Consider the following 26,568-nt stretch of genomic DNA (forward strand, 5'->3'; position numbering starts at 1 on the left):
AGGAATTACCTAAATAAAACAGTTGAATATTATTGCAAAATAAGAGTCCTCAGGCATGCTCATGGGTATACTTACAATTATTTTTGAAGGATGGTGTTTGTTGGCCTATGCTCGTGGGCATTAGCTGACAACCCTAAAAGCAAACATTGGGGAAAATGCAATAAGAATTTTGTAAATAAAGTGCTATTTAAGCTACCTACACTGTTTTCACATACATATAAAGCGCGACTGAAAAACAGTGAGGCTGCTATCCAAGCCTACACATATAAAAAACATTTAAAAAACTGAAATATTAGTACAGCAGTATATCAATGTTCATCCTTTGGCTAAAGAGAAAATTAAACATCAGTTAATTATTCTCAATGAGTCAACAAAATTCTAAATAAAATGTTATGTTCAACCATTATTTCACAGATAACAATGTACAGAGCAGGAGTAGTTAAATGGTATTTGATCCATAGAGTGATATTAGACTCTAGAAGGTAAAATGTTTGAAAATCAGCATTTTAGTATCAATTCTTGTAACAGTATAAGTTGCCAATATTTATTTGGGAATGGAAAAGTGAAATTGAAACAAATATTAGCCAGCTATATTTTTTGTAGTATGATGATAAATATGGTGTAATAATGTTAATATTGAACAAATTTTAAGCACGAAAGGGTTTCCAAAACATGTAAGACATCACCAAAATACTCTAAATAGAGGAATATTCTTAAAATATATTCCATTCAGCCAAGGAAGTAAAATAAGAGTGATGAGAAATACACACAAAATGTTAATTATTATATTGAGGATATTAAAATAGCTTTAAAGAATTTAAATAAATTTTAAAGCCACAATTTAAATAATTTGCCTCTCTTATATACCTCAAGATAAAATGCACTATATCAACAAATTGTTATATTTTTCATTCCTCATGGCAGGAAAAAGTAACTCTGACTTCAAATTAGTGAAAACTAGGCTAAAAACTTTGTTTTAATCTAAATTTAGTAAAATATATTTATTTATTTTAGGAAAACATATTTAATATTTATAAAATTTCACTAGCATTTTCTTGCCTCTCTTGCTATTCCAATTAGTGAAAAGATTTATCTAAATAAGAATTAACTGTCAACATCGAACCTCTATTTTAGTGAAACAGTAAAAGACATACAGTAAATAAAAATTATTTCCTGGGGAGGGGGGATATAAAACTGCTTCTGTCTATCATGCTTCATGAAGCAGAGTTCTAAAATTCCTAGCAATCTTATAGTAGTGATGAGGCCCCATACTTGGTGAAAAAGCTGGTGACTAATGTAGTAATTTGTACAATACGAATTATACGTTGGATTGCAGTGAAGCATAAGACCATCTCAATATACAGTAATGATCTATTCTACCTGTTGTATTTCTCACTTAAATTATTTTACCTAACTGTACAAGTGCCCTTGGAGGGAATGAAATGGTTGTGGCCAGACAACTGGGGAGAATGGAATTACAGCCTCCTACTGGCCAACTGTGATTAGTGCAGTGAGGACAATGTGAGCTATGATTGTGATTATGTCATTTAGGATTTATTTATTGCCGATTCTCCGCTCCCCTTGGGGAAGACTGACATATCTTATAATGAAGCATTTGGGCTCTTTCATAAGAATCATCTAATCTGATAACTTAAAAATTTTTCTCAAGACTTGCCAACTAAATATATTTTTTTCTGATGTCTTAACCCTGTAGTGTAAGTTTCTAAAACCTAAATTAATTTTGAAAAAGTTTGGAATACTATACCTTAAGTAAAATTAAATCTTTTCTCGATTTATTTCTTTCTTAGCCATGATATGCCTTATATTAATATTGGCATGCTTCTTTTCTCAGCTACTTATATATCAAGTTAAAGTATATATTATAATAAACATTCTGTCATTTCAAGTTTCTCTTCACCTTACTGAACTATTATTTTTAAAATTCCCACAATGACTTTTTTTTTTTTTTGGTACCGGGGATCAAACTCTGGACCTTGCTTTTGCAGTGCAGGCGACAGAACCACTAAGCTAAATCCCCAGGTCAATGACTTTGTTTTTAATCCTTTTGTAGGGCAATAACTCAAGATAGAAAAAAAAAACCTCTGATCACAACCTTGTTCTACATACCAACCCAAACACTATACAATTCTTTAGTACAAAAATAATGCATAGAATATTTTAAAATTTCACATGTGTAATCCTATTACTTTTGACACTATTTATAATAGCTTTATAACAAGACATTACGAGTCATCTTGTGATTGTTCAAGACAGATTTTGCCCTAGTTTTCCTACAAAAATTATTGCTATTTTACTTTCATCTTACCCTAAGGAAGATATTATAAAATAGTAGTTTTAATTGAAAATTATGCTCTAAAAGTCATAAGAATCCATAAAGATTTAATGGATGTTTGCTTCCTTACTTCTACAACAGTTGAAATAATAGGGCAAAAGTAGGCTTTAAAAGTGGAATGTCTTTCTTTCAAAGAAATATCAGTCTTGCTGTGGTTCAGTTGTCATTAAAATGCCAGTGCTCAGTCTTGATCAGGATGAGCAAATGCTATCTTTACAAAAGAGCTTAATGTTCTTCTTTGGATATCCATACTCATTTAAAAAGAAGGTGCCTTCTTCCATTCAGAATGAAAATAGGACCAGGATGGACCAGAGTACCTTTACTGACTATTTTGGGTTCTTAAGAAATCACTTTTAATGAAGTATAATTTACATATAATGTGCATATTTTAAATGTGGATTTCTGTTGGTTTTGATAAATACTTGCATTTTTGTTTTCTTTCACTAAATTTTATTTATAGACTCTGAAGCATATATAACCAATTGATGTATTAACTTAGATTTTCTGTGCTTTTGTTTCAAGTTACCATAGATTCTTTATTTTTAGTTAACTTTAGTGGTACATTTTAGATATATATAATGATTACATTCATCATAGGAAATTTGTACCTACACAGGATATATCTTGATTCTTATTTTTTCCCATCCCCCTACCCTCCCTTAAAACCTCAATCTTTGTCTAACATGATACTGCCCTTTAAATTGACTATATCATGTCACGAGAACTATGGAGTGGACTCTTAAGTGACACCTGGAATGATGATCAGAATTCAACAAAATCTGGCAAATCAAAGGAGTAATTATAAAAGACAAAACCACTGGAGAAAGCTTCCAAATACAAGATGTACATCATCTCCTCAGATCTGGCACAATGCTGATAGCAAACATATTAGTTTCTAGTATGTATACAGTATATATATTTTAGGAAAAAAAGATTAAAACATGTATTTAGGGATGTTATTAGTAGGACCTATTTACATATTTTAGTAGATAGGATTAATCATTTTAATAGGAAAAATATTAAATAATAGATATCACATTTTAAGTAGAAGGCCCCAATTTTTATATTCAGCTTGTATACATTTTTTTATTAGGGACAGCAGCTAAAATATATACCAATTGAAAGTTCCTAGGAATGTGTTATGCTATACACTAGGACATAATAATGCAAAATCAAGCTGTATGCCTGTAATTTCAGCACTCTGGGAGGTTGAGGCAAGAGGATTGTAAATTCCAGCCCAGAGTGGGCAATTTATCTCGGTCCTGTTTCAATCCCCAAGTCTTGTGGCGGGAGGCGCCCCAGAGGAGGTATAATTTGAAGAAGTATTTTTTTATATTAGAGATTTAGAAAACAAACAAATGGCCTACTTTAACTGATTGCTACATATTCAACTGCAAATTTGCTGAGGTGAATGTCTCCTCTCTGGAAAAGGATAGTTACCTTTGGCAATTCATGACTGGATAGAAAGGAAATTTTTTTTTTTAAATGGACTCGCAATTTAACTTTCCTGAGTTTGAAATTTAGATTTTCCTAGTCAATTGATTTTAAGCAGGAGTACTTGGAGGATGACTTCCTTTTTATTGACTTTGCACTATTGAAATACACTTAAATAATAAAGTAAAGATGACAGAAGTTCAGATACATTTTAGTACTTTCAGAAGTATGGAAAAATTAAAGATTTAACCAGATAAATCAAAACCCTATTGTTTCAATCTGACCACAAATTTTATTTACTACTCCCTTTTAATTTAAAACAAACTCTCAGATAGCCTCAGCAAGTACATCTGTTAACAGTTTGCAGTTTCTCAGAATGAAGAAATCTACAGAGACAGAAAAAAGGATTTGTCTTTGCCCAAGGCTGAGGGTGCAGGAAGTATAGGGAGTGATTGGTAATGGATATAAGATGTCTTTCTTGGGGAGGGGGGTGTTCTAAATGGCGATGATAGTTATACAAGTTGGTAAGTACAGTGTACTAAAACCCACTGAACTGTACATATTACAAAGGATAAATTGTATAATATGTGAATTCCATGTCAATACAACTGCTAAAAAATAATTTTTTGTCGAATCCATCACCTCAAATGAAAACTCAGATCTCAAAATAAGTTCGAAAGATAGACTGCATTGTTATAAAATACATGGTAAATATATTAATTTCACTTAATAAAAATTGAAACATTTTATACATTTAGGATTCATGAAAGAACAGGTTTTAATTTAAAAATAATAAACCTAATACCAGATGGTCTACATGTACAGGAAGCTGGAGTAAAACATTAAAAATAAAAAGTAAAGTCATAACAAATAAAGACAACTAAAGCATTGTGAAATCTTTATAATTGAATAAGATACATTCAAAAGTCAATTTTTATCTTGCTGCTTTCTCATTTCAGCAAATATTCAATGCTTTTGTATAATTAGAATGATGAAAACTTTTCTGATGATGATGACTCCTTTAAGTCATTGATCTTGACCCGGAACCATCCGTTTCAGTGACTTGTCTGGTGAGAAAGCCTAAGCAACTCCACACCTTTTTTGCAATGGATGAAAACTGTATTTAAAGTCTCTATTATGGTTTGCATACATTAAAGTTTATTTTGAACAGTTCTATACCTTTTTATGCAAGTTCATCTCTTCTTCTCAACCTTTTTTTAAATTAAATTACGCTGGCATATTCATACAACTTGTGATTTTTATTTTCAAAAAGGTAAAGCTAACAAACTCAGAATTGAGTAAAAAAAACTAATGCAAGTTTCTCTGAGTAATATTTAAATCCAGATTCATAAAATACTCTAGATAGAAAGTAGATTTGATATTCTGTTTTTATTAAAAATCTATTCATAATATTTGCTCAAAACAAACTTCACTGTAAAAGTCATAGGAAAAATTCAGTACACAATTTACTGTTAACACTGCGAAGTTACATAGTAAAAGAAAATATTTTAAAATTATAAAAATACATAAAATGGAGCTTTAAATTTGACTTTAATATGCTTTGCCTTTAAAATGCAGGTGTAAGGGCCCGGAGATATAGCTCAGTGGTTCTGCTGCCTGCCTCAACAAGGGCAATGTACCAAGTTCGATCCTCGTACCCCGCCCCCCAAAAATAAATAAAATAAGATAAAATGCAGGTGTCACATTTACAGTGTTAAATTATGAAAATACATGACTGTTATATATGAAACTGGAGTAAAATAGAATCATTTATTAGGTTACAAAAATATAAAGATACAGAGGATTTTCATAGAATATTCAGTCAATTTCCTGTTATTTTAACATTCTTTTCTTCCCCAGGAAATGTGATTTGGGGGAACTTAAGGTGAATCTCTCTGGCCTTTAAAAAATATTATGATTCATTTATTCCATTTTGCTATCTGATTGCCAATTACTATTTTTTAAAAATCTTTTTTGGGGCCAGGGATTTAGCTCAGTGGTGCCATCACCTGCCTCGAAAGCAGAAGGACCCGAGTTCGATACCCGGTTCCAAAACAACAACAAACAACAACAAGAAGATCTTTTTTGCATCACAGTAGCATTACAGATAAGATTTTGCACATTTTCCCATCCTTATTAGTAAATAGCTACTCTCTTATTTTTAAAAAATGAGCTGAAATCTTCAAAAATACACACATTCCTGATTTGTAGAAGCAGCTATATGATTAATGTCTCCTTATTTGTCTTTCATTTAGTTGAAAACAGTGGCAAGGACTAAGTACATGCTACACTGAGATTATATTTTGTGCATTCATATTTGGCATATTTTTGAAACTTTGTAGTCAGAACTGGGTTTGAATCCTGGCTCCCCTCCTAATTAGTTGTGTGTTTTGCCATGTGAGTTAGCCTGTCTCCATCTCGGTTTCCAATTTCATTAGGTTATTCTGAGAATTACATGAAATAATATATATACTTTACTAAATGCAGACTGGGATATAGTAGAGGCTTAGTATTTATTAATTTATTTCCCTTTCTCTCTCTTTTTTACTAGTAGCACACATTATTTCTTCCTTGACCTTCCTCTTATCTCAGAGACTTTGCTCCTTATTTAATAAATAGAATGGCAATTGCAAACAACAATTTCAGTAATGCTAGAGTTTAGAAGTTTTGAAAAAAGATTGAATAAACAGAAACGTTAAACTACTTATGAAAAAATACTTAAAGAATGATCTTGAGTTATGCACTTTCCTTTTCATTACTATTGCTTTGTGTGCATACCTAAGTGAGAGTTACCTATTTACAATCTGATAGGGAAATATGTGATTGTTTCAGTTTAGTGTCAAACCAATCCACTATGTGCAAGGTGCACAGATAAGTGCATAATGAAAAAAGTCACAGAAATAACTAGATTTAATTCTATAAATTAGACTTTATTTTTTTACCTTTTAGATAATTCCATTGAGCTCTTTTGATTGTTCATGTTATGATTTCATCTCTCACATACTCTGTAGTTCAGAGTCACTGTCCTTAAAACCACACGAAGGTCACTGGTTTGTTTCCCTATAAAAATGACATAATGGATTCAAGCTGGAATTCTGTAGCTAGTGACTCATGCTTACATTTGTACATTTTAAGAGACATAATTTATAGAAAGGAAGCATCCAGCCTTGAGCAGTTTCAGACTTCAGTTTCTCAAACAAATTAAGAAATAAAAGTTAATATAAATAAGTGTGCATGGCCTGACAACTGGTCAGTCATCTCATTTAAACCTTAAAAGATACTCTTATGTGCCTTTTACATTTTTTTCTCTGCCATTGTGAGACATATATATAATATATATATAATATATATATATTATATATATATCTTCTCTATTCCTATATGTCAGTAAGAATAAAAGTTACAGTCTTGAGTGTGTTCATATAATTGTACTTTCTATTTTTGAAGCCAAAAATGCAAATGTACTTTGCTCATTGTGAATTTATTAAAGCATGACATGATTCTCAAGGACAGTATGATGTAGTCAAATTTTTGAAAGCTTTAATTTAATATGTAACATAGCCTTTAAGAAACTGTGGACCCATGGTGGAAAAGAACCTGATTTCATAGTTATAAGATTTGGGTTTTTTGTGTAGCTTTAATAACAATTAGCTGTGTGGGCAGAAGTGAGTTAGGGACCCTCTCTAACCTTAAATTCAGCCATTTTTAAAATGTAAGCAATGTTGACACTTACAAATGTAATCAGTATACTTTAGTTCTATTGCTTTATTAGTATATTAGTACTTAATGTGTCTTTGTTTTCATATTATCATCCATGCATTTAGGAGTTATAAAGTGCTTTGGTGATATTCTTAAAAATAATCTAATAAAAATGAATAGCTTTGTTGACATTGAGAAATTACAGTCACATGATATTCAGACAATTGATTTTAGTAGGGAGTCTAATCTACAACTCAGTATTTAATTACCTATAACATAAGCCAAAATATAATTCAGATATCTAAGGGCTTACTAAGAACAAATAATTTACAACTCCTACCTTATTATATCTATTTGCATCATTTAAATAACCTAATGCATTGTTAGACACACGGAAGATGCTCAATTCTTGATTGCTGATTTTTTTTTTTTTTTGGTACTGGGGCTCAAACTGAGGACCTTGTGCTTGCGAGGCAGGCGTGGCGCTACTGAGCTAAATTCCCAGCCCTTGCTGATTTATTTTTAAAATAAAGTTATAAGAGATGGCTACCATCAAAATATATGCATGTATCAAAATACCACAGTAAAATTCTATATTTAGTAAAATTAATAGACATTAATAAAAATATAGTTTAAAAATTCAAACCTTGGGTGAAAAGGCTACAGATTTTAGATTTAAGTGCTTAAATGCAAAAGTTTGCCATAATTCCCACTTTTTAAGGTACTCGGGACTGAAGCCAGGGCTTTCATATTGAGCTCCATCCTCAGACTCCTCCACTTCTCTTTTGAGAAAAGGTTGTGCTAAGTTACTAAATTGTCCAGACTGGGCTGGAACTTGGGAGCCTCCTGCCTCAACTTCTCAGTTTTGGGATTACAGGTGTGTACCACCACACCAGTTCCCAATTCCCAATCTTTTATCCTACATAACCATTTAAATTACCAGTAAAAAGTAACTCCAAATATGTAACAATTCACCCTTTAAAATAAAATGTTTTTCAAATTTTAAAAATAAATTTATTTTAAAATAAATAACAAAAATAAATAAATAAGAACAAGATTGAGATTTTCTTTTAAAAATTTTTGCAAGTCTTATCCATATGAAAAGCTCTGTGATTTAGTGAAAGAATAGGTTACTATGTTTATAAGTGTTTGTGAAAATGGCACCTGAGAGAAGTGATTCAAATTCATATTACTTCTTAGGGATTTAGAGCTTTGGAGCAATATCAGGATTTTCATCCCATATAACATTGTTTCTATCTACTGTACTTTCTGAATTTCCTATAAGTAAAATGGTGAAATTTTTCTGCCAAAACCTTTATGTAGAACTCATAATGGATCTCTGTCTACTGACCAGACTCCAAACTACTGGAGATCAGAAGAATTATGTCCTCTTCTAGAAAGGCCCTGGGGCTGGTGATTTAGCTCAGTGGTGCCAACGCCTGCTTCACAAGCAAAAGGTCCTGAGTTAGATCCCTGTACAAAAAAAAAAAAAAAGGGCAGGGGATTTAGATCAGTGGTTTTCCCACCTGCTGAGCAAACGCAAGGACCCGAGTTCAATCCCAAGTACCAAAAAAAAAAAAAGTAGGTAGAAAGACCCTGAAGTCCTCAGTCAAATATCTTGCACAGAGCAGAATTTTAATAATTATTGAATGCAATGATATATAAACCTAGAGAAAAAACTTAGAAAGGATGTATTTTAAAAATTCCAAGATAAATATGATTCATAAACATTCCCCCAAAGCTTTAAATAATCAATGCTTAATCATTAGACCTCTGTTCTTTTTCTACTACAACCTTCTCTTGCTTGCAAAGTTTTGAAATTCAGCTGAATTAGCATATCATGAATTGTTTGAAATTTATTTAACTCCAAGGAAAACCAGAGATCCAATATCATATTTTCAGATCTTCAAAAACACCTGCTGGTGCATGTCTCACCAGAATCTTTTTTTTTTATAGTACCAGAAATCAAACTTATGGCCTCACACTTCCCAGGTAGACTACTTCCTATTTAACCTTTTGCAGACTGCAAAACATGAATGTCCTACAGCTTTTTGGAACGTTGTCCTTTCTTTGTGTCAACTCAAACCATAGTTGTCCTTAGCCTCCATTTCACTTCCTACCTATGCCTCCCACAAAAAAAATCCCTTAATTGTTTTTCTTTCTTCATTTGTATATGCACACAATTTAGTAGTTCATTATATAATGTCTTGATTTTTGTTTCCTGTATATATAATATTATATATATATTTTTTCTTTTTTTGGTACCTGGGATCGAACTCAGGACCTTGAATTTGAGAGGCAGGCGGTGGCACAACTGAGCTAAATCCCTGGCCCATTATATTTTATCTTGTATAAGCTCCTCAATGATAGAAATCTTACCACACAGAAAATATTCATTAAAACCTAGCTTGATAGTTCTGTGAGTCTAAGAACAAATCCCATATTCTCTTCCATATTTTTACCAAGTGAGTTATAATTAAGCTTCAAATATATTTCTTCAGTGATGATGATGATGGAAATCTACATGATTTCTCAAATGATTTCTCAAATCAACAGCAAGCTTGAGTGCCACAGGTTAAGATCTGTGGACAGAACTTTGAATAATTCCTTTGAAAACATTTTATGCCAACATAAATGATACAGCTTTATATCTATTAACATGGTGATAAGGTTTCTAAATATTATTTTCAGGGAAGAGTAATTAGAAATCAAAAGGGAACACTTATAGAAGTGATGAACAAGCTATAAATGACCTCTCCTTTTTTCCTTTCTACCATCTTGGGTTACCACCAAAGAACTCAAAGGAGTTCTGAATACAAAATCAGGAAGTTGAATACTCCTAAAACAAAGGTCCCAATACAGGAGCAAAAAAGATCATATGAAATGTAATTAAAGGCCACTGGATGAATATTTGTTGACAGATTTCTTTGTATTTTGAAGCCTTTATAGAGTAATAGCCTGTGTATCCAATTAAATCTAAGAATACTTTATATTAAAAGGCTAAGGCAATTTCTAATCATGCAGCTCAGTCACAAATTAAGAATTGACAGCACTAATATTCAGTAAGATATCAATGAGCTCCTACTTAAAATTCTTCACTAAAACCTGATTTTGAGATAAAATAATTCACTCTTTTTAAATGAAGAACCTCACTACTTTATATTAGTTTTCTCCTGAAAATAGTCTTTTCCAACACTTGCATTTATTGTGAACATTGCCATCTTACTCACTTGCACAGTGTTTTTTAAGTATATGATTTAATATTATATACCTTAGATTTAAATCTTTGTAATGCACTGTATATGTGGGTAAAGCAGCAATGTTTACATTAAATATAAATATTGGACATTAATTTTTGAAACATAGAAGATAGTCTCTGTTACCTGTGCCCTGGATATCGCAGTATATGTGAACAGGGAAGGATCTGATAGTTATACAAGTAGAAGAAAAAAATCATACTAAGTTGAAACACTCTTAAAAATTTGAAGGGGAAATCAAACAGAGCTTGATTGACTATCAAGAAATGCTGCTTGGCTAAAGTACAGGTTCCAATTTTATCTATAAAAGTGATTTGGATTTTTTTTTAAGGTTTCCATCAGTATCATACTGTTCATCAATCAGCCTATGTTTATTTGAACCTTGACCATATTCAACTGAATGTTTGCTTCTCTGTAGGAAAAAAAAAATATCCCAGAGTATAGTTTGGTGCTGAGAATGGAACCCAGGGCCTTGCTCATGTTAGGCAAGGGATCTCTATCATTGAGCTACATCCCTAGTCTCTATAATTTCTTAATTGCATTATTTATTTGTATACTTCTAATGTTCTCTGGAACTAAATAACCATGATATGAAGGGATGGGGGAGTACTGGAAATACTATGGCATCTTGAAAGAGAAAGTATGAATCTTCATTTGTATGAATCTGGCTATATAATTAACTGTGTGACCATGGATAAGCATTTAAGTGTTTCATATATACCCTTGTTTTTTTCATTTATATGATCCATGTAATAATACTAATCTTAATTATTTTATAATAATTAAAAATCAAATGAGAAAAAATGAGATACACAAAAATTCTAAAATGTCTACAAATGTAAATTTTGTTAAAATGTAAAAAATAGATATGTTAATAATAAATGTGTTCTGTGATTATATTATTAAGCACTTTCACCTAAATTGTTACCTTTGTTAGAAAATAAGATAAATGAGAGGAAAATAGCAGGGAAGAGAATATAAGAATAACTGTTCAGCTGAAAAAAATCTATAGTAGCAAATAGCAAAATTTTAAAAAAAATTAAAGAAGCTAAATGATAATACAAAATAGATGTTGGATAAAGCACAAAAGTATATGCATGTTAACAAATAAGTAGCAAAATCAAGAAATTTGGAATTTTCTAACTACTATATGTTTTTACACTTCATGAAGCATATATAACTATAGGAATTAACATAATGCAACTATTTTAACAATAAAATATAAATATCCCCTCAAAATAGTTTTCTATGTGTATAGGTTGAATTGTGTATGAGTTACAGGCGTTGTTTGTATTTTTTGCATTGCTTTTGTGTCAGACAGTCTTGTAAAACCTTTTGATCCACTTAGATTTTAATTTTTCAACTACTGTATATTTATAAAACACTTTAAAATTTAGAAAATATTTTAAACCATTCTCTTTCTCTTCTTCAAAATAATATATCTATCATGTTATGTTCACCATTCAAGATGGGTAGAAATCTTGTTAAATATTCTGTTGAGAAATGTATGAAGCTCTGGGTTCAATCTCTAGTACTGAAAGAAAAATTCTATTGAAAACTAATCATAATTATTCTTTAGTAACATTTCCATATCTTAAGGAAAACTATTTTTACCCATAGTACAGAAGAAAATTGGAGATATTTATATCTTATTATATATATATCCCAAATATATATCCACACACACACACAGATATATATATATATATATATTTTTATCTTGATCATTTTCCATTCTTTTTACCTCCAGTTGTAGCACTTATAACAATCTTAGTAATCATCCAGTCTGATTGACATTTACCCCCCCTCCCCATACATGCAAGGAAAATGCTCTACTACTGAACATGGTTTACTCCTTTAACAGAAAAGAGTGTAGAGACTCATAAAAACTAGAATCCAGGTCGTTTAACTCTAAATTTGCAATATAAAAACCTTTTCCATGGTGCTTGTGTTTTTGTTTGTTTGTTTTGTACTGGAATTGAACTCAAGGCCTTGCACTTGCCAGGCAGCCACTGTGCTGCTGAGCTAAATTCCTGGTTCTGTCTATTTTTATATATTAATTATTCTGCAAATGAATATTGAAAGACCCAGCAATGTGCAATGATATGTGCAAAAGCTAGTTAGGATTATAAACATGAATAAAACTGTCTTTGTGTGAATTTATAGTCTGGTAGGAAAGATAAGGCTCAAAAAGTACATATAAATTCTTTAACACCATGACTGCCAGACAGAAGGCACTGAAATTTGAACTCTAACTTAGAAATCAAAGAATAATAATACAATACAATACAATACAATACAATACAATACGGTAAGTGTCAGGGAAAATGTGCCAAAAATGCCTATTTTCTTTAATAATTGAAATTGACATTCTGGTTTTCTTATGTATGTGATTGTAACTAGCTAATTTTAGGGGCCAGGGATTTAGCTCAGTGGTTCTACCGCCTGCCTCGAAGGCGCAAGGTCCTGAGTTCAATCCCTGGAACCAAAAAAAAAAAAAAAAGAGTAACTAGCTAATTTTAAAATATATGGCCACTAATGCTTTTCAGATTGCACATATAAAGTCAAAACATATTTGAATTTTAAGCATTGTTTCTTGGCTTTATAGTTTGCACAATACCTTTCTTCCCTGTTCCTTCCAATTGAAACAGTACATTTTTCCCTGAAGTAGGCACAAGAATCTGTCTGCAGTCATTTCCCAATGACCATTACCTGAAGCTCATTATTTCATAACCCACCATATGGTCCCTTTGTTCCATTTTGGCATTTGAGAACTACTTTGGCATCTCATTACTATTAACCTTCTATAAGTTCTGTGTAAGAGTTGGGCAGCTTTATTTGTGCATTGTCATGGGAGTGAGGAATGAGTACAGCTCAAACATGGGATGGGGAGTTGCCTGAAGTGAGCTGTGAATTAGTGATAAGAGTCTATAATAATAATGGAAATGAAAAAAGTGGTACAAGTGAATAACATTTTTCAAAAATAATTCTGAAGATGTATAAATGGATTGAATTGAGAGTTAATGTAATATAAGGTAAAGAAAATAAAATTGCTTTATAGCAATGTATTATCTTCTTAGGTTTTAAGTGGTTTTTTTTGTTTTTTTTGGTACCGGGGATTGAACTCAGGCCCTTGTGCTTGCAAGGCAGGCGGCGGAACTACTGAGCTAAATCCCCGGCCCAGGTTTTAAGTGTTTTATTTTTATCACAATGGTAAGATTTGTGGTAGTTTTTTGTTGTTCTTTTGAGGACTGAACTCAGGACCTTCCTGTTGCCAGGCAGGCACAGTGCCACTGAGCTGTATCCCTGGCTCAATTTGTGGTATTTTTTCCATATTTTTTCCCAATTTAATATATGAACTAATATATTAGTATATAATAAATCATATACAATAATATATCATTATATATGAATACTTAATTTATATAAATTGTGTTTATATTTGCAACATCAGGGCATTAAATAATTTAACCTTAGTGGTTTCTGTATTCTGTATTTGTTTATAACGAAGAGGTCAGTTTGAAGGATCTATAACAGAAACATTATCTAATAGAGCAGCTCATTTTAAGGTTGTGGAAACTGAGGCTCAAGTTAAACAAGTGATTAGCTTATTTTTCTTCATTTATTCTGAGTGGGAGAGTAGGAAAGAGAGAAATCAATGTCACCAATATCATAAATTATAAAACTATATTATTCTATTGAATTGTCCTTTCCGCGTAATAATTTTTAGTTTCTTAGGGAAGTATTATGTAATATGTTTATCACCTACTTAGCATCAAAGAAAAGACTAGGCCTTTAACAAACGATTACTAAAATTTTTACAGGTTTTCTATTCATCTTCACATTATAGTTAAATAATCTAGAAGATAAATATGGATAGTGAATTTTGTAGATTACATAAAGATTAGAAAATTGGTTTAGGCTTTGGAGAAGTAGAGAACAATTGAAATAGATGTCTTTTCTATGAGAAGAGGATAATAATCCTCCCAACTAATGAATCCACGCTTGCTAACTTAAGATTTTGGAGAGTGAGAGTCATAGTACCAATAAGTAGCCTTTTGGGCATATAATTCCACCATATGTCATTGCTTCTTTCCCATTTGCACAGTGATTTTTAAAAGTAGACACAGAAGCATAATAAAGGACTAAAGAAATGAATCTATTGAAAGACTAGTTCATTTCTTAAGATGTGGTTTAAGGGCTGGGGATTTAGCTTAGCGGTTCCAGTGCCTGTCTTGCAAGCTCAAGGTCCTGAGTTCGATCCCCGGTACCGGAAAAAAAAAAAAAAAAAAAAAAGATGCGGTTTAAAAAATATTTGTCAGATAATAGGAAACAGTGTAGCTCTTTTGCAAATGGGAAGGGGACCAAGAGATAGAGATAGGTAGGAAGGGAAGAGGAAGGGAAAGTAAAAAGAATCAAGATGTGTTATGTACATGTATCGACTCCCCACAATGAATGTAATCATTATGTGCTGCAAACATGTACTAATAAAAATAAAAATTAAAAAGAAAAAATATTTGTTGGAGAAATGCTGAACCTTTCTTATTTGCTTCCACCAAGAATTAAAGTCATCAATTTCTCTGAATCTATTTTAGAATATATTTGAAAATATAAGACATGGAGCTATTAAACTTCTGAGAGTCAATGACTAACCAAACAATGTTATGTACAAACCAAACAATGCAATGTACTTATAAGCTACAAAGCATACCACTAATCATAACTGTATATGATTACAAAATCCTTGCAGATTCATGGTTTTGTCTTTCAAAGCAATTCATTAATAGTGACTTCTGAATTCCTATAACATAAAATTTAGGAAATAAAGCTCTTTTTTTACAAACTAATTCACTGCAAAGGCATTTAGGAATTGTTCAGCTTCATGATGAGCAATCAACCTATACCATAAAATGAGTGACCTTTGAATTTAGTAGTTGAAGATTAAATAGAGGGAATTATATATGTGTATATAATATATATACAGTGTATGCATGAAAGAGATCACTCTATTGACTACAGACTAATGGAGAGGATGTGATCAGTGTTTAGGATGAGTTCCACATTGTGGCTATATATTTATATGTGTGTATATGAATGTTATATGTGTATATATACACAACATGTATTTTACTGTGAAAAGGAAAACAAAACTGGGTATATTACAGTTAAGCTTTAGCAATATTTTTTTTTTGTACCAGGGATCAAACTCGGGTCCTTGAGCTTGCACAGCAGGCAGCAAAACCACTGAGCTAAATCCTCAGCCCAACTTTAGCTAAACTAATTTAAGATTTGTACTTTTTTTTTTTGGTACCGAGGATGGAACTCAGGACCTTGCACTTGGGAGGCAGGCGTGGTGCCACTGAGCTAAATCCCAGGCCCAGATTTGTATTTTTTAATTTTCTTACAATATGTTGGAAATAATTTCAGAGAAAACTGTAATTGTTAGATGCCTTGAGTTCTTATATGTGCAAGTGTGCTAAAAAAAATCCCCTATTTTTGCTCTTCCTTTTTCTTCTTTAATCTTTAACCACTGGGACTTAGGTTCCTAGGAGTAGCAATACAATCAATCAACATTTGATTACTTACTATGTACAAGGAGTTCGTCATATATGTGGGCTAGTTACAAACACTTCATGCAAGAACAAGCAGAAATTAGGAAAACCTGGGACAGGGAGCTACACCCCACAGAACTGAACTTCTCCAATCTTGCTCCATTATTTCTAACAATAAATTATTTTGGAATCACAAAGCACAGTTTTTATATCTTTTAAAAATTGAAGTAGTAAGTAGAAGTAATTGGTTTAGTTTTGATTTTTTTTTTTTTTTTTTTTTTTTTTTTGGTACCGGGGATCAAACTCCGGACCTTGCGCTTGAGAGACAGGCCCTGGAACCACTGAGCTAAATCCCCCGCCCTTGATTTTTTAATAATGAGCTTAAAAAAAGCTTTAATCATACAGAACTTTTCAAAGTTTTCTTTTCCCTCTGCATGATCTTTAGGTTAAGTATTGTACTCTGTACCTGGGCTCAGATCAGTAAACTGAAAATCTTTTCAGAGCACTCTTTTCCAAATCAGAGTTATCAAGCTGTTTTCCCTGATTCCAGGGTTAAAGGTAATACATGGCATATAGGATGAAACACTTCAAACTTCTCTGATGCAAGATAAATAATTTTCAATAAACCTTCTGCCCTTCTAGTCTCAGATTCTCATGAGTTCTGTTTGAATTTCAAGCAGGTAACCTTATATATATGATCAAACATGATTGGTCTTTGTGGTTAGCACAAATATCACAAAACACACACACCTATGAGTCTGAGTGAAGCAACATCTGCCCCTGTCCAGGTATCTCTGTATTTTATGGCATTAAGGTTAGGATTTCACGGCAGTCTCTATAGTGTAACTCCTGTGTACACTCAACGTGTCCTTCATCCTTTCAGCAATAACAATACTATCTCATTTGCTCCACATTTTAATTGATAACTGACTCTCCAGATGAAATGTTACATGTCTGTCTTACTGCCTTGCCAAGCAGTGCATTAAGAGTTAATGGACACTGTCGATAATAATATCCTCACAGTCACATATAAATCTGTTCTGTTGAAAGACTAGTGTTATAGTATTAAAGAAGGTATCTAATTCCTAAACAGGGACAACACAGTTAATTGCTTAATAGTGTAGCCTCTGGAATCAAAACTGCCTGCTTTTAAGCTTGAGTTTGTTCATTTAAGTCGAACACATAATTTAACTCTTTTTGTGTGTCACAGTTTCCCTGTCTGCACACTGTGGATGGTAGTAGTAACATGGGGTAGTTGTGAAGCTTATATGAATACATGTAAACCTCTTAGAAATGTGTGTGGTATGGTAATTTTCAATGAGTAATGGTTATTATTATCACCCTTCATTCTCTCTTATTAAGAATAATTACTTGCTTGCTAACTTGGGCAATTCTTCTTGCTTTGATTATAGGAGCTGTATCTGAAAAGCATTGAGTTTTGATTGCTGAGCTAAAATGGGAGACATACAAGTTTAAAATACACTTATAAAAACATGTGAACATGTTACATTTACTCCTAGGCAGTTATTAATGACTATAAAGAAATTGGTTTTTATAAAAATAAAATGATAAAACCCTATTTATTCTTTAGAAATTAGGTGGCAGTGTCTTTGGTTTCAATGGTGTTTTGTTTTGAGTTTTAAATTTTTTTATTGACCCCACCACACACACTGTCATTAATACTAATTCAAACCTGAAAAAAAATAGTAATTCAAATCTGAATGCTCACCTTTCCTGCCTCTCCCAATCAAGCTGCTTTGTTTTTTGTAGATCCCTCTTCTTCTCTCAAGGCTCTGCTAACTACCTAGTATGTATACTAGTTCATGTTGCTCCCAAAGGCCTTGAACTTTGCTCTGTTTTCTCTATTGCTCACTCCTTTGATCAGACATGTACTCCATTCTTGTTTATCGGAGCATATCTTATTCTTACTGACCTAAGGAGAAACATGTTTGGGAACTCGGGGCAGATGAAATGGCCATTGCTAACCATCTACATGTTTTTGAAATTGTTCTACATACCAGACATTAAAAGTTCTGTGTACTTTGATATTAAAAGGAGTGTGGTTGAAAATAGAATGGGGAACAAGGATAAGATATTGAATGGAACAATGAGTCAGAAGGAAAGCTTTATTTTAATTTATTAGAATTTAATATTTCAACGCCTGCTACGCAAGCACAAGGACCCGAGTTCAATCCCTGGTACCAAAAAAAAAAAAAAAAAAAAGAATTTAATATAATTTTTTGAATTTACTATAATTTTATATATATCTATCTTTTTTTTTGGTACCAGGGATCGAACTCGGGACCTTGTGCTTGTGAGTCAGGCGACAGAACCACTGAGCTAAATCCTCGGCCCTGAATTTAATATAATTTTAATAATAGCTTTGACTATTTTAATAACCTTTCAAAATGTGTTGAGACCAGGCTGGGGATTTAGCTTAGTGGCACTGCACCTGCCTCGCAAGCACAAAGTCCTGAGTTTGATCATTGGTACCAAAAAAAGAAAAAAAATGTGTTGAGACCATCATTTGCACAAGTGTAAAGTCACCACTTCACTTATTCTTAGCATTAGATATACATTTTAATATTTATTCATAGTATAAAACTAGAGTATCAGAAAAAGAGTAGGAGTAATAGCATCAGCTCTTTTGCTCCAACTTTCTAGTAGTGTCATTTTATACTCAAAATGGATATGAACATGTTTAAGGATATGTTTTAAAATCCCTGGAGCATATTTCTTTTGCAAAGACATGATAAAATTTTTGGCCGAATTATAACAGTTGAATAGTTTTTCTCTTCCCTCAAAGACCTGAGGAGGATGGGTTTTCCCCATAAAGTTAAGGGAATATTAAGTAAGTGTATCAGTGATTAAGGATGTGATTACAAATTCATTTAAACTGAAACTCAGTTGAGTACCCTTGGTTGTATTAAGAAGTTGGAGACCTTGCACACTTCCTTCTATTTTCTCTGTAGTGTTCAAGTCAGACTGCTGAGTAGCAGATGTGGGAGTGGAATACAGAAGTTGAGACAAGTTGCAAAAATGGAGTCTAGGGATATAGGACAGGGAACTGATTAAAGGCACAGAAAAGATTGCTGGGATTGGAGATAACAGTGTCTAGTGTTGTTAGTTTCTCTCCATTAAGGTTTAGCAATCAAAGTAGAAAATAGGGTGCATTAATCTTAAATAGAGGAGGAATAAGGTGGGAGCAGTAGAAAAGCATTGAGGGGTGTGCATTCTGGGTGATGACAAAAAATATCGATACGACTGACATAGGGATCACACTAGGAAGAACAGGAAGTGAAGCCAAGACAAGGGCTGTAGAAATCTTGAGATCAAAGAGCAGGTATAAAGGAAGGGAGAAGGAGGAGATAAAGAAGCTGGAAGTCATAACCTGAGAGTAGCATTTCTCAAGGTAGACTTTTAGAAATTGATGCATTTCTGGTGTAGCCAAGGGCCTGAAGCTGAGGACACTGGAAAATAAGAGGTGAAAGTTATGAGGCAAGATTTTTATTCAGCAATCTTTCAAAATACTTAGGTCCCTGAGAATGGCAAAATAAAAAATGATCAGTAATCGACTGGTGTCAAAGATTTTAATGAGGGTATAAACAACTGAGACAAAAAAGAAAGTTTGGACTGGTGCAAGTTTCAATAGAGGACTATTTATAATAAGTAAAGGAGTCATGTCCAGTGCTTGGCAGTTTTTTTTGTTTTGTTTTTTTGGTGCTGGGGATCGAACTCGGGTCCTTGAGCTTGCAAGGCAGGTGGCAGAATGACTAAGCTAAATCCCCAGCTCCATCTTGGCAGTTTTTTAAAAAAGGAAGTAGGAGAGTTTCAATCACAGGTTTAGGCCTTTCATATATAGGGAGGTGTAATACAATTTGTGAGGTGGGGAGGGATAGAGGGGGAAAAAAATTTCTCCAATTGAAAGGTCTGTCAGAAAGTAAAAAAGCTTCTCTGGAGAACACAAGGTTTTGGTTAAGATGAGGAGGTGGAGGAAATGTTCAGTGAAATAAACACTGTTCCCTACTTTTTCTTACATTGTTGTCCAGTGAAACTTTCTGCAGTGGTAAAGATGGGCTATGTCTTCACTGTCCTTATTTATGTTGCCAGTAGTTAAAATGAGGAACTAAATTTGTAGTTGACTTGAATAAATATAAACACCCACACAGGATTGATGGCTGTTATATTGAACAACACAGTTCTAAAGGCTTTCTGATAACCATGCTTTCTGATGCTTTGTTGTTAATGAGCAATAATAACGTGTTACCTCTTTATGTAAGTTTTTGTATGCAGTGAATAAAATGACTAAAATTAAAGAAGGAAATTTCCAAATGTAGAATTTAAAGTGCCACAGAAAACCATGAAGGCTACTGGTTTGGGGGCCAAGAGGCCTTTCTAGTGCTTCACAAATTAGATCATTTAATCTATAAATCAGGTTAACTCTAATTATTGAGGTAGACAGTATCAAATGCCACCTAAATATATAATGTGGTAACAAACATTTATCTTAGGAATTGTAGATGGCACAGTCTTAGTCACAGCTGAAAGGAGCAATCAACAGAAGGATGAAGTGGAAATGCTGGGTAGAGGGAGATAAAAGCAGAATTAAGATTGTAGCTTGTGTACATCTTATTTGAAATCCTGTTTTTATTATGTCACTTGGGAATTAAAATGTCAGAAGTGCTTTTTGAAGAGTTCCTAAAGGTGCATTTTAAAATTAAATCCGCTAATGACTGGTTAAGTGATAATGCAATTTAACCTTGTGGTTGGTTTCAATGTTATTTGTCTAAAATGGACATTACTAGGTTGTTTTGTAGCAGTGTCACATTATGTGATATCTTCTTAAAATGTTTTGATGAACAGCAGCCATGGAGATATCAAATGAACACTCATTAGGCTGCGATTGGTTATTTCTTCTTCTTTTTTTTCGGTACCAGGGATTGCTTTCGAGGCCGGCGCAGTGCCACTGAGCTAAATCCCCGGACTCTTTCTGAGGTTAAATACTACAATATATAGACAAAATTACTAGGCATTCTGGAACAGTGGCAAACAGTAATATAATTTTTTTTTTTGGTACCAGGGACTGAACTCAGGTCCTTGAGTAATGTGAAATATTGCTTTGTGCAACAATGTAAAATTTTGAAACAGCTTTATATGCATCTGTTTTGCAACAATTAGATAAGGTTAATACATTACTATATATTATTATATTACAGTATCTTATTAACCGCAATTTATGGTCAAGTTTCCTAGTTTGCTTATGGCTGCCCAGGCTAATGGGCTATATTTAATGGGCTATATTTAATAGTTAATGGGCTATAATTAAGAATCTCTTCCACTAGACAATATTACAGTTTACCAGATGCTGTACTAAAATAATCTCCATATATGTGCTGTGCATCTTCATTTACTTCAATGCTATATAAGTGAGGTGGTAAAAGATTCCATAATGATACCAGCCAAATAGCATGGAGAATCGGAAGACTTTTAGGACCTGGAACTTAACTATTTTGCAGCAGCATTTAGCAAATTGCAGTCTTCTTCAGTCTCAAGCCTTGAACAATTTAACAAGAGCAGCTGGAGACTGGAGATACTTAATGTTGGTTACTAATAATCTCAACCCCAAATTTTATTTCAATGTCTGAGTTTCCTTTAGTTAGAGAGGGATGCCTTTTACTTGAAAGAAATAAATAGAACAGTAGAATTATAATGTTATTAAATTAAGTGTTGATTCAGGCATCTGCTTATTATTTAGGTTTAGGTATTTACTAGGTAAATGAAGTAATTAAATCTCAAATGATAGTGATAACCTTGAAAACCAAACAGAATTTTAGAATTGATTTTCAAGGGGAGAAATCTATTATTTGTAAGCCACAATGAGCAAGGTTCCCATATTGCTTATATTCTTACTGGCTAAGCCCAACATCTTATTGGAAATGTTAGGCTGTTTACTTTTTATTTATTTTGCAGTGCTAGGATTAAACCCAAGCCTTTGTGTATCATGGGCAAGTGTTCTGATCTACACCCCTAGCTCACACTTTTTAGATTTTATTTTTATTGCTAAAGAAATAGACAAATAGGGCCAGGGATTTAGTTCACTGGTGCCGTGCCTGCCTCACAAGCGCAAGGTCCTGACATTGATCCCTGGTACCAGGGGAAAAAAAACAAAACAACCGAGACCCAAGAAATAGACATGTTTTTCCTGAGTAGCCTGGTAAGCATAAATATTTCTTATTCCTTTCCCGTAATCTGCAGGAATATCTTGAGGAATAGAAGTGGAATTCAGTGGTACCAATAAAAGAGATAATACTTTCCTATTTATAAGCTTGCTATGGAGACTATGTGAAGTAATGCATATAAGTAATGCTTTTGGATCCATGCCTGGCATCCAGGAGGTTCACAAAAATGCTTGTTCTCACCTTTCTTCCCACACATTCATACTGCACCAAAGCCTGGCATGTCATTATCTGAAAACGTCATCACTTTCATCCGTGTCAATGCTAGGTGGATAAAGACTCCCTCGAGAGCACAGGGAAGGGTTAATAGCACTCTCTGCATTACACAGCTAGAAAAATACTGTCTGTGTTGGTTTAACCACCCCAAATCCTACCTTGACATTGCAATCACAAACCTTATCCACCTTCCGAATTTCAGGACTTGCATTGAACTTGGTGCTGTAGAAAATAGAAGCTATTAAGAAAGAAATCATGCTGATGAAACAAATGTTCTTTTCTCCCCAGGAGGATCAGAAGAATATGTTTAGGGAATGAAAAATATAATATCTTACAACCAACCTCCTCAAAATATAAAAATAATGAATTCCACCCACCCATGGGGCAGAATGGAGAATTACAGATGATTCCCAAACAGCAAGGTGCCAAGGTCATTGTATTCTTCTGAAAGGACAATATTCAGGATGAATAAAATAGTGAAAAAGAGATACAATGATCATGGTAGAAATAATTTTTTGTGGGTATGTCAGTTGGCCTTTCTCATCATCTACACATATGTAGCCAATTACAGAAACACGTCATTTCTACTGCATGCGTATTTGACCCTTAGAATGGCTGATGACATATATGTAAATTTCTCAATGAAAAATTTAAACTCTGGGACCCATTTTTTCTTTCTCTACTGTGTGTGTGAGGTCACAATTGTCTGCAGACTAGGGAGCTCAGAGATTACTCACTGCACAACAGCATCTCCCTCATCCCAACCATTTTAGCTCAATCCTGTTTTCCCCTAGAGCGAGCATCCCTCCAATAAGCCCGTTAAAAAGGTATGTGGTTAAAGGGCTTAAGAATTTAGCAGCTCAGCAATCAGAGGTTTCCTTGAATGAGTCTGGTACTGGTAAATATTAATGAAGATACTGGGCGGTATTGGCAGTGATTCTCAACCAAATTAGATATCCTCTAATTGCTGAATGCTGCCAGCTGAATGTGACTGTCTCTTAAAAAAAGAGGGTCTAGAAAACTGCGTAGTGTTTGTCACCTCAGTCACATATTACCCAACAGGAAGCAGAAGGCAAAGGGTATGGCGCAGAAAAGAAACAGACAGACACGTTTTGCAATGACGAACTTTTATGTGGCATCAGGATCAGCAACCTGTTTTCGTGTTTAGCAATTCCGAGGTACGCTGTTAAAACTGCACTTCAGGTTAAACTGAGCAAAGGAACCGGAATAAGAGGCCGCGCTGGAGACTTCCGCAATCCTTTTCAAAGTATAAAACTGTCACCAAATGACTTAAGATAATAAAAAGGTTCGCCGGATACCCTTATACTCTCCTCAAACTTACTTGACCATTAGCAGCGCTGTTCAAATTCAGCCAACAGCTGACCAAGACACAGATCCGCAGTGTGTATCTCCCAGAGTTACGGGTGTTCACTGAGACCCGCCAGAAACTAGGGTCGTTTTCAATGAGAACATAACAGAAAACCCTTCGCCCCCCTCTGTTCCCACTGTCCCAGGCCTTGAGCCCCCTCCCACTTGGCCCCAGTGCGATTATTTAAGAGCGTAGTTCATACCCCCAACTCAGTTGCACCTACCTCAGCCCGACCCTCACCCAGAGGCAACCGCGTGGCCTCTCTCCTCTCCCTCTCCCTCCCCTCACTTCATGAGACCCCGCCCCTTCCATCTCCCTCCTGGCTTTCCGAGCGCAGGATTCTCCAGACCCGAGCCTCAGCCCAGCGCCGTCATCTCGAGTCCTGGGCCCCCAGTCTCCTTGAGACTCTCCCGTGCTCCTCCCGTGAAATCTAAGTTCCTCTCTCTTTCCAGAGACCCCAGCCTCCTCGCGGTCTGCGCGTTCAGTCCCTTCCCATCCCCCGCCCCGGCCAGTGCGGTCCTGCAGGCTGCAGCCATCCGGGACCTGTCCCCGCTTCCCACCCCATCCCCCGCCTAAGTCATTAGGGTCTTGGCTAGCAATGCCGACCGGGGGTCCAACTTACCACTGGCGTCCGGGAGGAAGACACGGCAGCGGTCGCCGCGGCGGCAGCTAGACGAGAAACGGACTCGGCTGCAATCGCCCAGCGGAGCCCGCGGCAGTCTGTGAGCTGCGCTGCGCTGCGCGCCGCAACCTCGCGCCTCAGCGGAGGGAGAGAGACGGAGGGAGCTCGGCGCGATGGAAAGCGCCGGCAAGTCGACCTCCTGTGGGCGACCGTGCGTCCCCCGGCTAGGTTTGGCTCTTATTTATTTCTGGTTTAGTAACTGACCACCTCCCGCATCTCTGGGTCGATAGCGTCTTCTTTCTTCTTCGATGGTCCCTAACTAACTACACTACTCTAAGCGGACGAAGGCCATCACGCGAGCGCCACGACGATCTCGACGACTCCGACGACAACGATGTGCAGATAGAAGAAAAGTTCATAGGCAATCGGCAGGTAAGGGGCAGGCAGGCCTGTGGAGGAGCCAAGGTTAGCGATCTAGCCGCTCCAAAGGCAGAATCCGAAATATCTGTGGGCTCGAGGAAGGAAGCGTCCTCCTCGAGCACCAGAGCGCCTACCCCGCGTTGGTGAAGCTGCACAGCGCTTTTGGGCTAAACAGGGGATGAAGGGAGGAGCGAAGAGCAGCCAATCAGCGCTCAGCGTTACTCTGCCCGGGGGCCTGTTTGGACCAGTGTCTGGGTGCATCTGGAACCTGCTGGCAGGGGGCGCGTGACCCTAAGGAGGGAATGGAGGTAGTGATTAACTTGATTCTTAGGGTCTGGGGACTGGGAGGAATTGAGGACAGATCAGCCGAGGCGCAGGGTCGGGGTGGGGGTTTTGCCAAGAAAGTACCCTCAAAAGTTCAAAGAATACCCCTCCTTCCCCAAACACACACACACACACACACACACACACACACACACACACACACACGAGACAGAGAGAGAGCTAGAGATAGATAGAGATAGAGATAGAGAGTGAGAGTTCTGTACATTTCATTTCAAGAAACACATTTTCCAAATCTGACATGTTTCACTGAGGTTTGAAACTGTCTTCGGTGGTCTCCACGCCAACTCTTGTCCCTTTCTGCAACGGGAGCACTCACCAGGTCAACCATTTACGTGCGCTAAGGCCACAGTCCTGTTCGAAGGCCCGCTTTCCCACGCGTGCCCCTAGCCTCAAATGCAGATAAGGGAGAAAGGAAAGCCGTACAAGGTACAGCTTAGCCCCTTTCTTCACGCTGCGGGCCTTTGCTAAGTACTTAGACACTTTGAGGGCAGCTAATTCGGTTCTTCGAGGAAGCTGAATCTGTGTTGCCCACAGCCCGAGGCCCACCAATTGGTTACCCAGACTTCGTGAGGGGTGTCAAGGCATGGACAGCAGAGCAAGGCTCCGCCACAAAAGCGCCCTTTTAGCAAGTGTAGGGATGCTCAGGTGCAACCCCGCAGGCAGAGCTCTTCATCAGCTTTCAGGCGCCTTTGGGCAGGTGCCTGCCATGTCCCCGCTACTGTCCCGGGAAGGTTGCTTGGGCCAGCCTTGGCCAAAACACCTTTGAGGCACCAAGACCAAGTTTGGGAATGGAGATGTTCCCACCGAGGAGGGTTTAACAGATTTCCCCTAAGAGAGTGAATGAATGGGAGTTCTCGGGTCTCCGTGGAGGCTCCACGGCACTGCACCGATGCCCCTGGGTGGAAGGAGAGGAGAATAGTTAGAGGTAGCAGGACCGAAGTGAGAGATCTGGACTTCGGTTCAGCTACTTGGGAAGGAATAGCAGAGCAGCGAAAGTATAGATGAGGCTTATTGAAAGGACTTGCGGCGGCGGCTTGGAGGATCAAACCCAGAAGAATGCAAAAG

The 26,568-nt window shown here is 35.5% G+C and overlaps 1 protein-coding gene across 2 annotated transcripts in view; it reads right to left on the minus strand.

Annotated features, from left to right (window-relative positions):
• Htr2c (5-hydroxytryptamine receptor 2C) overlaps window positions 1-25,320 on the minus strand; it is a 259,004-nt gene extending 233,684 nt beyond the window's left edge. The window contains exons 1-2 of one of the 2 annotated variants that reach the window (XM_004874795.3): window positions 24,739-25,320; window positions 76-133 (exon numbers count right to left, since the gene is read on the minus strand). The gene's annotated coding sequence lies outside the window, so the exon portion shown is untranslated. Of the gene's footprint in view, window positions 1-75; window positions 134-8,837; window positions 9,026-24,738 lie in introns of those variants that run through there. The other variant, XM_087199900.1, reaches the window with a different exon arrangement.
• Between the last annotated feature and the right edge of the window lie 1,248 nt (window positions 25,321-26,568).

This window comes from Heterocephalus glaber, unplaced genomic scaffold (assembly GCF_053883595.1).
Source record: "Heterocephalus glaber isolate CG9 unplaced genomic scaffold, H.glaber_assembly_v1.0 deba00001732, whole genome shotgun sequence".
In the NCBI taxonomy this organism is placed as follows: Eukaryota; Metazoa; Chordata; class Mammalia; order Rodentia; family Bathyergidae; genus Heterocephalus; species Heterocephalus glaber.